The sequence below is a fragment of the Marmota monax genome, unplaced genomic scaffold (assembly GCF_021218885.2).
Source record: "Marmota monax isolate L192 unplaced genomic scaffold, Marmota_monax_Labrador192_F-V1.1 WCK01_AAM20220418_F8-fsc00009, whole genome shotgun sequence".
Lineage (NCBI taxonomy): Eukaryota > Metazoa > Chordata > Mammalia > Rodentia > Sciuridae > Marmota > Marmota monax.
Genome location: NW_026694710.1, coordinates 9,558,794 through 9,573,510, shown reverse-complemented (window position 1 = coordinate 9,573,510; position 14,717 = coordinate 9,558,794). Strand labels below are relative to the sequence as shown.

Sequence of the window (14,717 nt, the reverse complement as noted above, 5' to 3'; positions counted from 1 at the left end):
ATAAATTGCACAAGTTTACAATACACAAGCAGGAATTGCATTAGCCTGGCAATTGAGGAGCAGCTTCTCAGAAAAGATAGCAAAGAGGCTATTAAAACTATTCGGTAATCACCATTACAATCGATAATTATCTCTGAATGTTAGCTTTGATGATATGTGACCTCACAGGCAAAATGAAGTGGAAGTCCTATTGGACTTTCACCAATGCTAAAGCATTCAGCTAAACTTCCTTAACACACCCAACTCTGATTGCAGTATTTTTTTTTTTAATGTAAACCTTTTAATGAAGAAGTAAGACTATTGGAGAAGTGAAAGTGGCACAAAATTGTAGGCTAACTGATACAAGTAAAAAGGCTCTAGACTCAGGTAGAAAGATGGCTTCCAGTCTGGGGGTGTTTACTTTTGTGTTTTAGGTGGTGCTGAGGATTGAATCCAGGGACTCACATGTGCTAGCTCCTGCTGTACCCCTGAGCTCCATTCCCAGGCCGACTTCTGTCTGCTTTTGACCTGGCTATCCTTGGGCAAATCATTTGACATTTGGGACTCATTTTTTGCCTTTAAAATAGTGATGAAAAATAATAAAAGAGGAATTTAAAATAACCAATTTACAGATTAGGGTGTGAATGTTGGGGTGGGGTGGGGGGTTAGTAATTGATATCAGTCATTGTCCTTTTATATTTGGCAGCCAGAATCTCAATGCCCATCACATTTCTGTTCCCACATAAGCCCCCTCCCCCACAAAAAAAGGTAGAAATATCCAACTCTGTAGTTCTCAAAGTCCCTTATTTCAACACAGTGCTAGAGTCTAGCAAGTGAACTTAAAAGTGCATAGATTGTTGGCACTCCATTCATCTTGTTTGAAAACCTTCCTTTAAGAAATGCAACTTCAAAGTCATTTGGGCAGCTTAAGAAAATGGAATTTACTATTCAGTAAAGGGAATTTTCTAAAGAGTTGACCTACATAAAATCAGCTTCCTTCCCTCACTACATCTATTTCTCCTGTTTAACCTCTTACATAGATCTTATCATTATTAAAACATCTTACTTATTTGTTACCCTTTTATTATCTGACTCCTTACTTGAATTTTTGAATGAAAGTCCCCTGAGGGCAGTGACCTCAGCCTCTTGTTCAGCTGTCTCCCCAGAGCCTAGCACAATACCTGGCTGATAGTGGATGTTTAGCAAGTATTTATTTTTGAATTGATGGATGTCAGAAAAAAATCCAATAAGATGAAAGGAGGACACTGAAATGTGATTTTAAATAAGTATCTTATAGAGTGATTGAATTCATTTGAGTTTAAATAACCAATGTAAAGTAAAGCAAATCTACATAACAAAAAAAAAAGTGAAAGAGGGATAGGGTAAATGAAACCATCAGGTTCTTGAATGATAGAAGGATTTGACAGAGTAGAAACTATTAGGAGACAATGTAACTATCCGGTGGCAAATTTAGAAGGTTACACTAGGACAGCTTCAGCCTATCAGGCCTGTGATTGTAGGCAGAGGTCTTCACAATTAACTTCTTAAGAAAGTTACAAATGAATACTAAGTATCCAAACAGGAAGGGACTTCTGATCCAAGGACTACCTCCTGCCAGGCATTTTGCAATGAGTGTTACATGTGTTACTTGTTATTCACTACCAACAGATGAGGTGAAAATTAATATTTTTATCCTCCTTTTGTGAATGGTCTTAGAAGTTAAGGAACATATGAATTTGCTATAGACAGATCTGATTGCCTGCATTATTTGACCTCCATTAACACTTATAAATCCAGATAGAACTATGGTATCATTTTATTTTCGATTCTACTTTGTTCTAGGACAGATAACTTTGATTGCTGTTTAAAAAAAAAAAAAAAAGTTGTTTCTAGAATATTCCTGGAATGATACTCAAAAAACTAGTAATAGGATTTTAGGATTTTATTTGGAGAGGGCAACCGGGTCCCTTGGGGAGATCATGGCCAAGAGGAGTCTTATTTTTCTGTACATATAGGGTCATCAGAAAAATATAAGATTACATTTTAATTTCAGATAAGCAATAAATAAGTTTTAGTATAAAAATGTCAAGTGCTTCATGGGACAAACAGGGAAGCTTTGTTTCAGGACACTTAAAATGGACTCTTAATCAGATCTGACTTGTTTGCAGTGGAACTTTTGAAATGAGCTTCAGGCACACCCAGACTAGACTCTAGTTGACCTTTGAGACATTGTTAAACTCTGCTAACCTTCTGTACAACCGACCCCTTTCCCCAAAACTACCCAGAGACAGAGACCAGACCTAATCTCTTTCTTAGAAGATAGCTTAACTCTTGTCAGCACTAATCAAAAATCCTGACCAACAAATGATTTCATTAATAACTCTCTCATGGCTTAAAGCTATCAATATAGCCACCATTTTTGCAAAACCTCAGAGCATACATTTAAGTCAGTTAGAATCTGTGCCTTTCTGCATTGCAATCTGACTATTCCCAAATAAAAGTAATTTTTTTGTTGTTGTTCTCAACTAGGTTGATTTTATTCTAGATTGGCAATACTAGAAGCGTATTTGTATGAAATTCAAATGTAACTGGGTGTTCTGTACTTTTATTTGCAAATCTGGCAAGTCTATGTATAGTCCCTTCTATAAATTTCAGATTTTGTTCCATGTACTTGTATTACCCATTTTAAAAATACTAGAAAATTTTAAAATAAAGTTGTTTCTGTAATTCATCACATTTTTAGGAGGAGTTTTGGTTAAAAGGACTGGAATGAAACATAAGTTAAAAGTTAAAATATAAGCCCTAAGTTATTTTTGACAAATAACTATAAAAGGACTAAATTCTCAAAGATGATTTTGAAGGCGTGCATGTGGGTGGAAGGGGGCAGGTGGGAATCTGAAAACACTTGCTGGTGGAATTGTGGTCACTGGAGATGGGAGCCCTAAAAGCGATACCTCAATCATGGGTTCTGGGACAAGCCTAAGTCAGGAAAACAAGGAAAATTTTCTGAATTCCAGGTTGTCTTCAGCTCCGGGGGCGGGGGTGGGGGGTGTCTTAAATAGATGGACCATTAGAGTTGGAAGAAAATAAACTTTGAGGCGTTCTTTCAATTTTTTCATCCTTTCTTTCACATTTAAAAAAAAAATTCAGTTTCCAACTCCATTCCTTCCCCCATCCCCAATCCCAGGATCACCAGCTCTCTGGAGTAGTCTAGAAGTGGTGTCCCATTTCTTAGGTCCTCAAGTAACATTAGCACACTTATCTAATTGTCCTTCAAGTGCCCCCTGCCTGAGGCCTTTGGGCCCTAATTCATACTGGTAAACAGGGAGAGCATCAAGCAGGTTATAGAGAAACTGGAGCAGTACACAGTGTAGCTGAATCTGTAGCTGTGTGAATTTAGGAAAGCTACTTAATTCTTCTGGACTTCCAGAGAAATTCCTTCCTTCCTTATTTTCTCTGGACCATAACTTCCTTTAAAATGGGAATAGATCAGGGTATGTCAGCACATGCTTATAATCCAGGGTCTCTGGAAGGAGGATCACAAGTTTGAAGCTAGCTTGGACAATTTAGTCAGACCCTGTCTCAAAATAAAGTGAAAAGGGCTGGGGATGTACCTCAGTGGTAGAGCTAGAGCACTTGACTAGCATGTGCTAGGCCTTGTGTTAATTCCCAGGCCTGGAGGTGGGGTGATGAGTAAAAGGCCTATTCAGGGTGAAGAAAGATCCAAAGAGCTCAGGTCCATTGAAGTCACTTGGATTAAGTTGCTGCATAATAATTCCAGCTATTATTTTTATTTTAAAATGAGATAATTTCACTCCTAAAATGTTAAGGAATCTAATCCTTATCGGAAATATAATCTCAAATTTATCATGAAATTAGAGAGTGAATCAACTAACAAAGTGTCCTGTGGAGTTCATTTTATTATTCAGTTGCCCCTACTTGGACATTTATATCAGCCTATGATCTACGATGCTAAAGTTCATGATCAGTTCTTTATTGACATACACTTCACAAACCACGTAATTCAATCATTTAAAGTTCACATTCAGTGTTTTATAGTATATTCACAGAATTGTGCAACCATCATCACAATTTAGAACATATTTATTACTCCAAACGAAGACCTGTGCCCTTTAGAGTTACTCTGCACACACACACCCATTAGCCCCATATAACTACTAATCAACTATTTCTATAGATTTGCCTTTTCTGAATATAGGTATAAACTGAATGATAGAATACAGTATCTTTTTGTGGTTTGTTTCTTTCATTTAGCATATTGTCAAGGTTTTGTAATGTCTATCAGTACTTCATTTCTTTTTACAGCTTAATAATATTCCATTTTATAGATATACCACATTGAATTTAACCATTCATTATTTGGTGGACATATGTTTCACATGTTTTCAGTTTTTATGGTTATATACCTAAGAGTGAAATTGCTGAGTCATATAAACAGAGTGTTTTTCAAAATGGCTGTGTCATTTTTAAGAAATGTCTTCTTTTAAAAAATGTCTTTTGCCAATTAAAAAATTTTATTTTCAGTCCTGGGGATTGAATCCAGGGCCTCACACCTGCCAGGTAAGCCCTCTGCTTCTGAGTGGCAACTCCAGCTCCCTTTGCCCATTTTTAAATTGATCTCTTTGTCTTTTTATTTTCAGTTTTAAGAGTCCTTTATATATTCTATCTACTAGACCTTTATCAAATATATGTTTTGCAAATATTTTATTCCTTTCTGTGGGTTATCTTTTCCATAGTTTTTTTTTTTTTTTTTTTTTTTTTTTTTTTGTGTGTGTGTGTGTGATGCTGGGGATCATACCCAGGGCCTTGTGTATGTAGGTAAACATGCCGCCACATGCTTACACCTAGCCCTTTTTCACTTTCCTGATAGTGTCTTTTGAAGCACAAGAGTTTTTAATTTTGATGAAATTATCTATTTTTCTTCTGTTGCTTGTGCTTTTTGTGTCATATATAAGAACCCATTGCTAATCTAAGATCATGAAGACATACCCTTATGCTCTTTTCTATGAATGTTATAATGAATGTTATAATTTTGGTTTTTAAGTTTAAGCATGATCTATATTTTAAGGTATTTTTTATGTATGTTGTGAAGTGTGGACCCAATTTCATTTTTCTGCATATGATTATCCAGTTGTTCTTGAACCATTTGTTGAAAACACTATTCTTTCCCCACTGAATTCTTTTGGCACCATTTTCAAAAATCAAATGGGCATATATATGAGGGCTTTTTAAAGATTCTTAGATCTATTCCATTGATCTACATGTCTATCTTTAATCCAGTACCACACAATCTTCATTAATGCAGCTTTGAGGAGAATTCAAAGTGAAGAAATGTCAGTCTTCTTTTTAAGATTGGCTATTTGAGCTTCCTCTAATTTCCATATAAATTTTACTGAATCAATCTGTGAATCAATTTGTGGGAGGCTGTCACCTAAATAAAAGTGTCTTTTGATCCACAAAGGATGTCTGTCCATTTATTTAGATTTTCTGAAAATTCTTTCAATAATGTTTTGTAGTTTTCAGAGCATAAATCTTGCAGTTCTTTTAAAAATTTGTTCCTAAGTATTTTATTCTTTTTGATGCTATTATAAATGGAAATGTTTTCTAAATTTCATTTTGACATCAGGCACAAGGTGCACACCTGTAACCCCAAATGCTCAGGAAGGTGGGACAGGAGAATCACAAGTTCAAGGCCAACCTGAGCAATTTATAGTGAGACCCTATATCAAAATAAGATTAAAAGGGCTAGTAGTGTAGCTAAGTGGTAGAGTGCTTGCTCAGCATGCATGAGACCCTGGGTTCAACATTCAATACAAAAAATAAAAATAAGAAGATAATTTTCAGTATATTTATTGCAAAGAAATAGAATTTAATTGACTTTTGTATCTTGATCTTGTATCATACAACTTTGCTGAATTTGAATATTAGTTGCAATTGTTTTTAATGAAGCCTGTAGAATTTTCTATATACAAGCTAATGTTATCTGCAAAAGAGATGTTTTTACTTTCTCCTTTACAATCTGATGACTTTTATTTCGTTTCCTTCTCTAATTGTCCTGGTTAGAACAATTAGTAAAATGTTGAATAGAAATGGTGACAGTAGACATCCTTGCCTCTTCCAGCAGTTAATGGGAAAAGCACCAGTCACACCTTTAAATATACTGTTAGTCACACCTTTAAATAAGCTATTGACTGTGGTGTCTCATAGAAGCCCTTTATTGGGTTGAAGAAGAACCATTCTATACCTAGTTTATTGGGCTTTTGTTTAGGATTTTGTATAGGGCTGTTGTTATGGATTTTTGTATCTAAAAGAGGTATATTGGGTCTATGGTCTTTTCCTGTTACAATCTTTTTGGTGAATTGTTTTTTTGTTTTTTTTTTTAATAATAGACAAGTTAAAAACCAAATGGGTATTAGTTTTCATCTTGGCTGGGCTAATCATCTTCATCCACTCACTGTTACCAAGTCATATAGTTTTAATTTTTTTAATATTACAGCTATTTAAAATAAATCTTTCCTGCATGTCTTACCATGTATACTTTTGTATATAACTTATTAAAATTATCTGATACTCTGAGTACTTGACATAAAATATCCTTTATTGGTTCAAATTTCTATAGCCAAAAAACAAAGAACTTGCTGTCAATCATAAATCCCACTTCTAGGACTAGAACGTGTATAAATCATGTTCTCTGAGGCTCATTTGTAAAAATAGGGAGGAATCCTCAGCATTGTCCTGAGGATGGACTGAGATGATTGATATCCATGAGAGGATATGAAACACTGTAAACTCAATCATATTTATTGTTACTTCACAAATTATATATCACAGCATCTTCTTGAATAGAAAGTTATTCCATGGCATGCAATCTCTTGAAAAGCCTCTATTGCATAAAGACTAAATGCTTTTTATAATCTGTTTTTAGAAGTTATTTTTCAGTTCTTTTATCTTTTTCTTTCTTTTTTCTTTTCTTTTCTTTTTTTTTTTTTGCCTAGATTCTGTGAGTTGTTGCTTATTTTGGAAACTTGGAAAGTACCATGCAAATACAGATATAGCTATGCTAGTTAAAAATAAAATACTTAGAGTTTGCTGATGAAGGAAAATATGATGCTATGTAGGTATAACTGCTTGATGAAAATCAGATTTGCATTTCAGAAGAACATTTCTGGAGAAATTTAGATGAATTGAAAAGCAGGAGCCAAATACTTCTCCCAGATGATAGTTTATAACTCTCATTGAAGTCAAAAGTAATTCTGAGGGTAGAATTTGGGCCACGTGTTTGGAAAGTTTGAAGGAAAAAAAAAGGCAGCATGCATAAATTTCCAAAACTTTTCAAAGTAGTTAGATGAGAGGCTATTTGTAGTTATGGATTTGGGAAATGTTTTCTCCATTGGCAAAATGTTCATAACACTTTAATTTCCACAGGATGCTAATCATGATAGAATTTAGTTAAATAATCACTTAAGTAGTGAAAACTACATCCATGGTAGTACCAGTTATATTACCTAACATAAGAATTTATTTAAATTGTTTATCTAATGCATTATTTCAAATGAAATATATCATTTTTAGATTGAGATGAAACTTTTCAAGAATACCTATTTCATATCAGTAAGTCCATATTTAGTATCTATTAATAGCTTATCAGAAATTACCATAGAGCTTTTTTCTTGCAGTAATTTCACAAGAGTTCCTTTTTCACATTCCACATGTTGACATCATGACAATTAAAAATTTTAAAATTAATTAAAAATGGACAGAATGACAATTTTTGTAAGAGGTATTGTACAACTTTGATTATGATGTTCAAAAGGGTTATAGGTTAGTTAGCTGTCTTTGACAGAGTTAAGTCTTATTTCATGAAAATTATTTTATATCTTAGTATGTATCAGAGTAGAGGTGGCAAGTCTTTAGTCTATTTTGGACAAGGGTACTAGCCACAAAGGTCATATCTATATGTTGATACTTATCATTACACCATCTATGACACAAACAATACAGATGCAAAGAGTGAAACCTACAGGACAGGCTTTCTTTGAAAAAGTGATTAAGACTATCTTTATCAAGGTACAAGGTTAAGAGGCCAGAGAAGAACTGCAGGGATATTTTTTCTGTTCTAATGATTTGCTAAATAACCACAATCAACCTTTTAAAAATAAAGATAATATGTCAGGGCATATATTAAACACCAGTACCTTACTCAAACACAATTCATTCCTTTTAATTATCCACTTTGTTATCTAATTTTATCCATGTAACAAAGCTCTAAGGCAGGTGGTATTAGACTATCCAACAGATAAGAAAAGTGATAGGTAGCAGAATTTCCTAAGGGAAATAACAATTTACTTAATACCTATTGTGTGCTTAGTATTTCATGTAATATTTCAATTAATTCTCAAAAGGACCTTCTGCAATGAGATTATATCACCCATTTGCAAATGATTGTTCAAAGTTGACCTGCTAGTTAGTAGTGGAGGCCCAAGGACTTGGCAAAAGAGCTAGTCCCAGTGTTTTTTTCACTCAGATCCCAGTTGTTGTTGTTTAATGGTAGGCATTTAACACTGGCTTTACACTGCTGCAATATACAATACATGACAAAGTACAAAAAGTCTAGGAAATAAGTAGGGAAAGTTTAGGAAATCAAAATTTAAAAATATTGATTTTAAACAGAGAACTGGAATTTTATGATTCACATGGTGTTGTCATTTGTGTAGCTAGTGATAACTGTCTTTATTTTTTCATATTACAAAAAGAATGAAATAGATCAATCACACATGGAAACACTTTCTTTCAATTACATTTGCTATGAAAACTTCTGACAAATTACTAGATTTGTACACATTCCTCTCACCAAATGTGCATATGATTCCATTCACATTCCATATCACTAGGGTAAACGGCCTGTTCATTTTCTTGTTTTACCTTCTGGAAATACAGTACATGTTAGCAAGCTAAGTAAAGCTTAACTCCGGCCTGCATAAACATCAAATTGCCAGGGCCAAAGAATCCTGAAAAAAAAAAAAAATCAAACACAATTGGAAGGAAAGGGTGAATATTTATTTTTCTTTCTCAAGTCCACCTGAAACCCACTCAGTGACTCATTTTCAGTTCTCATTATTTCTTTTAATCCTGGAGTTAGAGCTTAGTTGCCTTGTAGAATTGCACAATCTGGAGGAATCCTTGTTGGCATTCTTTCAATCTCCTGTGTATTTTACTAACCTTGGCTAACAAATAGTAGAAAATGATAATGTTATGAACACACGGGAGGGAAAAAGATGAACGGAAACTAGTTTAGAAATGTCTGTGCAGCACAGGGCTCCTAATCTATCTATCTTTCTTTCTTTCTTTCTTTCTTTCAAGTTGTAAAAGTATGGAATGCTTTGTGAATTTGTGTATGACCCTTGCACAGGGGACATGCTAATTTTCTCTGTATCATTCCAATTTTAGTATATAGGCTGCTGATGTGAACACCAGGGCTCCTAATTTCTAACGTGAGTTATCAGTGAGGCTTTCTTAGATGCACCATCGGATCATGTTCATATCCTCAGAGGCTCCCATCGCCATTTATAGCAGGTTTCTCATACTTTTTGGATATGTGAGCCTGTTGGAAATTAAATAATAATAAAGATATTGTCACTCTGTATGGGATGTACCAAAGACATGAATTAAATCATTCTATTTGGCCTTTATATGTTTGACTTTTGAAGTGCAAAGGATCTTTTGACACGTTTCTTAAGGATTTTGATGAGATAAATGCAAGTTATAATGAATAATTACAGCTGGCTGTGGTGGCTTGGGAGGCTGAGGTAGGAGGATCACAAGTTCAAAGCCAGGTTCAGCAACTTAGGGAAGCCCTAAGCAATTTAGCAAGATCCTACTGTAGCAATTATATTACAGTATCGTCCTATGTCCTTTAAATGTAGTAACATTTTGAATCTCCACAGCACCCCTATGAAATTTATAGTATTGTCTTCACTTTACAGGTGAGGAAACTGCCCTATAAATCACTTGCTTAAGGTCTTATAGCTGGAAACCCAGGCAATGTGGCCCTAGAGCCAGTGTTGAACTGTGTCACATGTTTCAGAAAATAGTAATGACCCCCTAACTAGCTATGAACTGCTTCTTGCCCACTGAAGACACAGTCAGGGTCTCCCAAATTAATCATTTTTACTACTTAAATATTTCACTTATTTAATTGAAAAAAAAAAGGACTTATATGCCATTACTCTCTGGGTTAAAACAAACAAACAAACAAAACCCCTGGAGTTAGGTTATACCCAAGTTTTATAACATGATTCTCAAAGCATAATTCATGAACAATATCCATCAGAATCCCTGACACACCTATTTCCCATGCCTCTTCTACAGCACTCATTTAGAGTCTTGGAGAGTGGAACCCAGGTGGTTTTGATGTCCGTTAACTTTTGAGGACACAATTCTATCAGGTCCTTCTTAGATGCCTGCACCTCTTCATATGCACCAACCCCCCACCTGGGCTTCCTCTGAATGTAAGGGGTGCTTTCACACCTCTGAGCCTGAGCTTGCAGTTTCCTGTGCTTGTCAAGTTTCCTCCTCTTACTGTCAGTTGAACTCCCACTCCAGTCAGAGTCAGCTCAAGAGTCATCTCTGCAAAGGCTTCCCTGGGTCTACCAGGCAAGAAGAGTTAGCCGCCTTTTCCATTGTATTCCAATGCCATTAATTCAGACCTCAGTTCTAGCAGAGTGATTCTGCAACTGGTCTGTGCACTTTGGTAACCAGGGAGTCCCCAGGGGTTAGGGTCATTGTGTCTATCTTTGTCAAACACTGAAGATGCCTGACCTGTAGTGGTAGATACAATAAACATACCGATTGAAAGGACCACGAATTCAGTTCTGCCATTTTAATTGCACTAAGATAACAGACCATGTCTGTAACTTTCATTAGAAAATAATTCCTCTAGAGTAGAAGAAAGGAAAATTTTTGACTGTTTTTTTTTTTTTTTGCTTATTTCACATTTATTCCACTTTTTTCTATTTTCCCCTCCTTTTCTTATGTTTTATATTTTGAGTGGACAATACATACACATATACAGAGTTCAAAGAATCCAAGAAAATAGAGAAAAGAAAGTAGAAAGTAGAAAGTGAGAAAATCCAACTTCTCACCTACATTTTCCAACAGTTGAGCCCCTTGTGGGGAGGTAGTCACTGTTATTTTTTAATGTATTCTTCCAGAACTATTTCAGACACATATAAGCAAATATGCATATATGTATCTATCACTATTTTGCATGCTTTTTAAACTTTATGATCCATTCATGTAACTTATAAGCAGTCTCTGAATATGAATGGACCCACATTATTCCATTCTATGAATTTATTGTGATTTTTAAAAATAAGCCATCTCTTGGATGGAATAACTACTCAGCAGCAGAGCACCTGCTGAGCTATATACAAGGCTCTGAATTCAGCCCAAGACATACCTTATTGACATTTAGGTTGTTACCAGTATTTGTTTTTTTTTTTACCTTGATATAATGATGCAATACATAGGTAATTTCACACACGTGTGAGTGCATTTGTAGGATTAAACTTCTAAACATGGACTTGTAGGATTCATAGGTAGTGATAAATATGGCAAAGTGGTTTCCATAAAGATTACATTCATTTCCACATCCACTAGCAAGTCATCAAAATAGCTAGTTCTTCATCTCCTGCTAAGTGTTTTCTTTCCTGAGGTTCTAAAATGGAGAGTACAGTAAACTCTTTATTAAAGGAAGTGTAACCTCATCTACTGGTCTCAGAAGTAAAGACTAGTTTCTTTCTTTTTATTCTTTAGAAAGCTCCATACACTTTTTTTCCTTCCTGGGTAGGCTGATACTGGGGTGGTCATTGTTGGTGTGACCCCAATATTGGTTTTGAACCAGGAGGCCTAGTGAGTTTTCAGAATCATTTCTACTATGCCCTAAAGTGGGATACACCCTATTTCTCCTATTCCTGAAAACTTACCATGTACCAGGCATTGTTCCAGAGGCTGAGGCTTGAACATTGAACTAGACAGGCAAAAGTCTCTGCCCTCATGAAAGATATATTATAATGGGAGGAGGCAGACAGTGAATACAACACAGGAGTATGAGCTATGATGTTTCTTTGTGATGAATGTCATGAGCAAAATAAAGAAAGAAGAGGGTGAGGAGAACGAGAGCCACTCTAGTGAAGGTTGGTCAGGGAAGACCTCATGAGAAGGTGATATTTGAGTTAAGACCAAACTAGGGAGCCATAAGGTGTCTAAGTGAATGGCATTCTGGGTAGAGAAAAGAACCAAAACCTGGGGTTGAGAGTGTGCCTGGTGCGTCCCAGGAGCCTCAAGGAAGAAGGGTGGTTGGTGCTTAGCAAGTGAGGTGAGGTCAGAGAGGTGAGATGGCAGGCCGGGTTGCAGTGGTCTTCACAGTGAGATGGGAAGACCTTTGTAGAGTTTTAGAGGTTATTTCAGAACGGCCCCCAGAGAACAGACTGAGGGAAGGTAAGAATGGAAGAAGGGAGCACTAAACAGGAAGCTTCTGGTGAACCAGGTGGGAAATGAGATGGATTAGACTAGACTGCTGTTAGGACAGTGGGTATGTTTTGAAGGTGGAGTACTATGGTTTGGATATGGATGAAGGGTATCCCTTCAAGGTTCATGTGTTAGAATCTTGGTCCCTGTGGTGATGATGTGAGATGGTCCATGGCGAAGTACTTAGGTTGTTGAGGGTGCTGCCTTCAGAAGGAACTAATGCTGGTCTCATGGAGTGAACAAAAGTAAATTGTTAAAAATGAAGACAGCTTGGCGAGGTGGGCTTCTGTAATCTCAGTGACTCAGGAGGCTGAGTCAGAAGGATTGCAAGTTTGAGACCAGCCTCAGAAACTTAGTGAGACCCTGTCTCAACATAAAAAATAAAAAGGGCTGGAGATATAACTCAGTGGTAAAGTGCACCTGGGTTTAAAAAAGAAGAAAAAGTGAAGAAGAGTAAGTTCCTTTCCAGTCTCTGGTTATCTCTCACCCCATGCAAGTGATCTCTGTTACCCATGTGTTCCTACCATTTTGACAACATTTGCCATTAGGTCCTTACTACAGCCAAGTAGGCATTTTGTTATAGTAACAGAAAATGGATTAATACATGCAAACAGCATGATTTCCTGCATGATTGGATTTCAGGTGTGAGAGACAAGCAAGAATGTCTCCAGGATTCTTGGCTGAAGTGGAAGGAAGGAGTTGCCATTTATTGAGATGGGTGAAGGTGAGGTGTCATGATTAGATTTGTGGTTATAATGGCTTTCTGAGTTTTCTGGGACTCTCAGGTGGCCTTGGTTCCAAATTAGATCATGGCCTGTCCTAGATCATGGCTGAAATGCCTTTTTGGATGAAGGTTTCAAGGAATATGTGTCCAAGGATACTGTCCTTTCTTGAGCTCTCCTTTTCCAAATCAAACTTGCAATGATACATTGTATTAAATGTTGTTACATTTCCTCTTTCTGTGCCAAGTATATAATCAAAAGAAATAGTCAAATACACATACACAGAAAACCTTGAAAACAACTAAAAAATTTGATTTCCCTGCCACTATATAATCAGCAGAACTCGGGCCTCTATTAGAGGATTCAGTGTTCCAAATATAAAAATTAAATTCAATTCTATATTTGCAGATCCCTGATATCAGCAAAGCACTAGTTCGTGTACAATGCCAGGCTAGGCTGGTTGGAAACCACAGCAGGTCAATCTGAAAAGCAGCTGACTGGAGAATGTAATCGGGAACTCATTAGACATTATCCAAAAAGAAGGGATGCACTTAAAACGATAGTCACTAAATAACTTAATAAGATGATCCCTAAAACGGGGCTGTTTATTACAACCACTACACAAAAGCATGGCAAGAGGAAGGAAGCAAAACCATTACTTTAAGCCACATTAGTGGGACAAAAAAAGAACATGGTGATTACTTTATAAGGCTAGGAAGAAACTGAAGGAAAGAAAGAAAGAAAAAATTAGTGTCCTTTTTATACCAGGCAACAAAGTGAGAGTGCTGGATCAGCTTTACTCCCCCCGCCCAATTTATACCATGGCCAGCAGGAAGATCAGAAAACCATCCACTGCTAAAGAAGAACATTTGCTAAAGGAATACGAACTTGTTTTAAAGCAAGTGAAGTGGTGGCCAGACTAGGTGACTCAGAGGCATGACTCAAACCCAACACTTGGGGGCTGTCTGTCAGCTCCTGGAGGCTGGGGGCGCGACGTCTAACACGTTTCAGGAAAGTACCAGGCTCGTGGAGGGCGACAGGAAACCTCCCGGGAGTCTGGGCTGGGGCTCCTGCAGCCCTAGAACATAACCTCTCACTCTCCGCTTCCGGGGAAGTTCCTAATCTCCAGGCTCCCCCCCACCCATTTTTTTCCATCAAGCCTCCCAGGGAGTGTGTGTGTTTGTGCGCTAGACCTCGGGCCTCGGTCCCCCGCCCCTTGCTCCGGGCCACGCGCCCACTCGCCCCGCCTCCGCAGCAAGCCGCTCCCTTCCCACCCCGGCAGCGCCCGCCGCCCGGGCACGCGCGGCACGAACAGCGCCTGGAGCTGCTTAAGACACCTGTCCAGCCTGGGCTCCGCGAGATTTGACGCGAATGCATAGGCAACAGGGGGGCACGTTCTCGCGAGGCTTAGAAAATTTCCCACGGCCTATGTTGTGTCTGAGCGGAGTAGTGGAAGCGGTAGGAAGG

General features: G+C 37.1%; 1 protein-coding gene and 1 non-coding gene across 3 annotated transcripts in view; one reads left to right on the top strand and one right to left on the bottom strand.

The window, feature by feature from the left end:
* The window catches only part of Rbpj (recombination signal binding protein for immunoglobulin kappa J region), a 220,210-nt gene that overhangs the window by 106,356 nt on the left and 99,137 nt on the right, over nt 1–14,717 (top strand). The gene's annotated exons all lie outside the window — the stretch shown is intronic.
* On the bottom strand, nt 9,365–9,471 carry LOC124078836 (U6 spliceosomal RNA). The gene has a single exon (XR_006847068.1). It is a non-coding gene; the product is annotated as a U6 spliceosomal RNA (small nuclear RNA).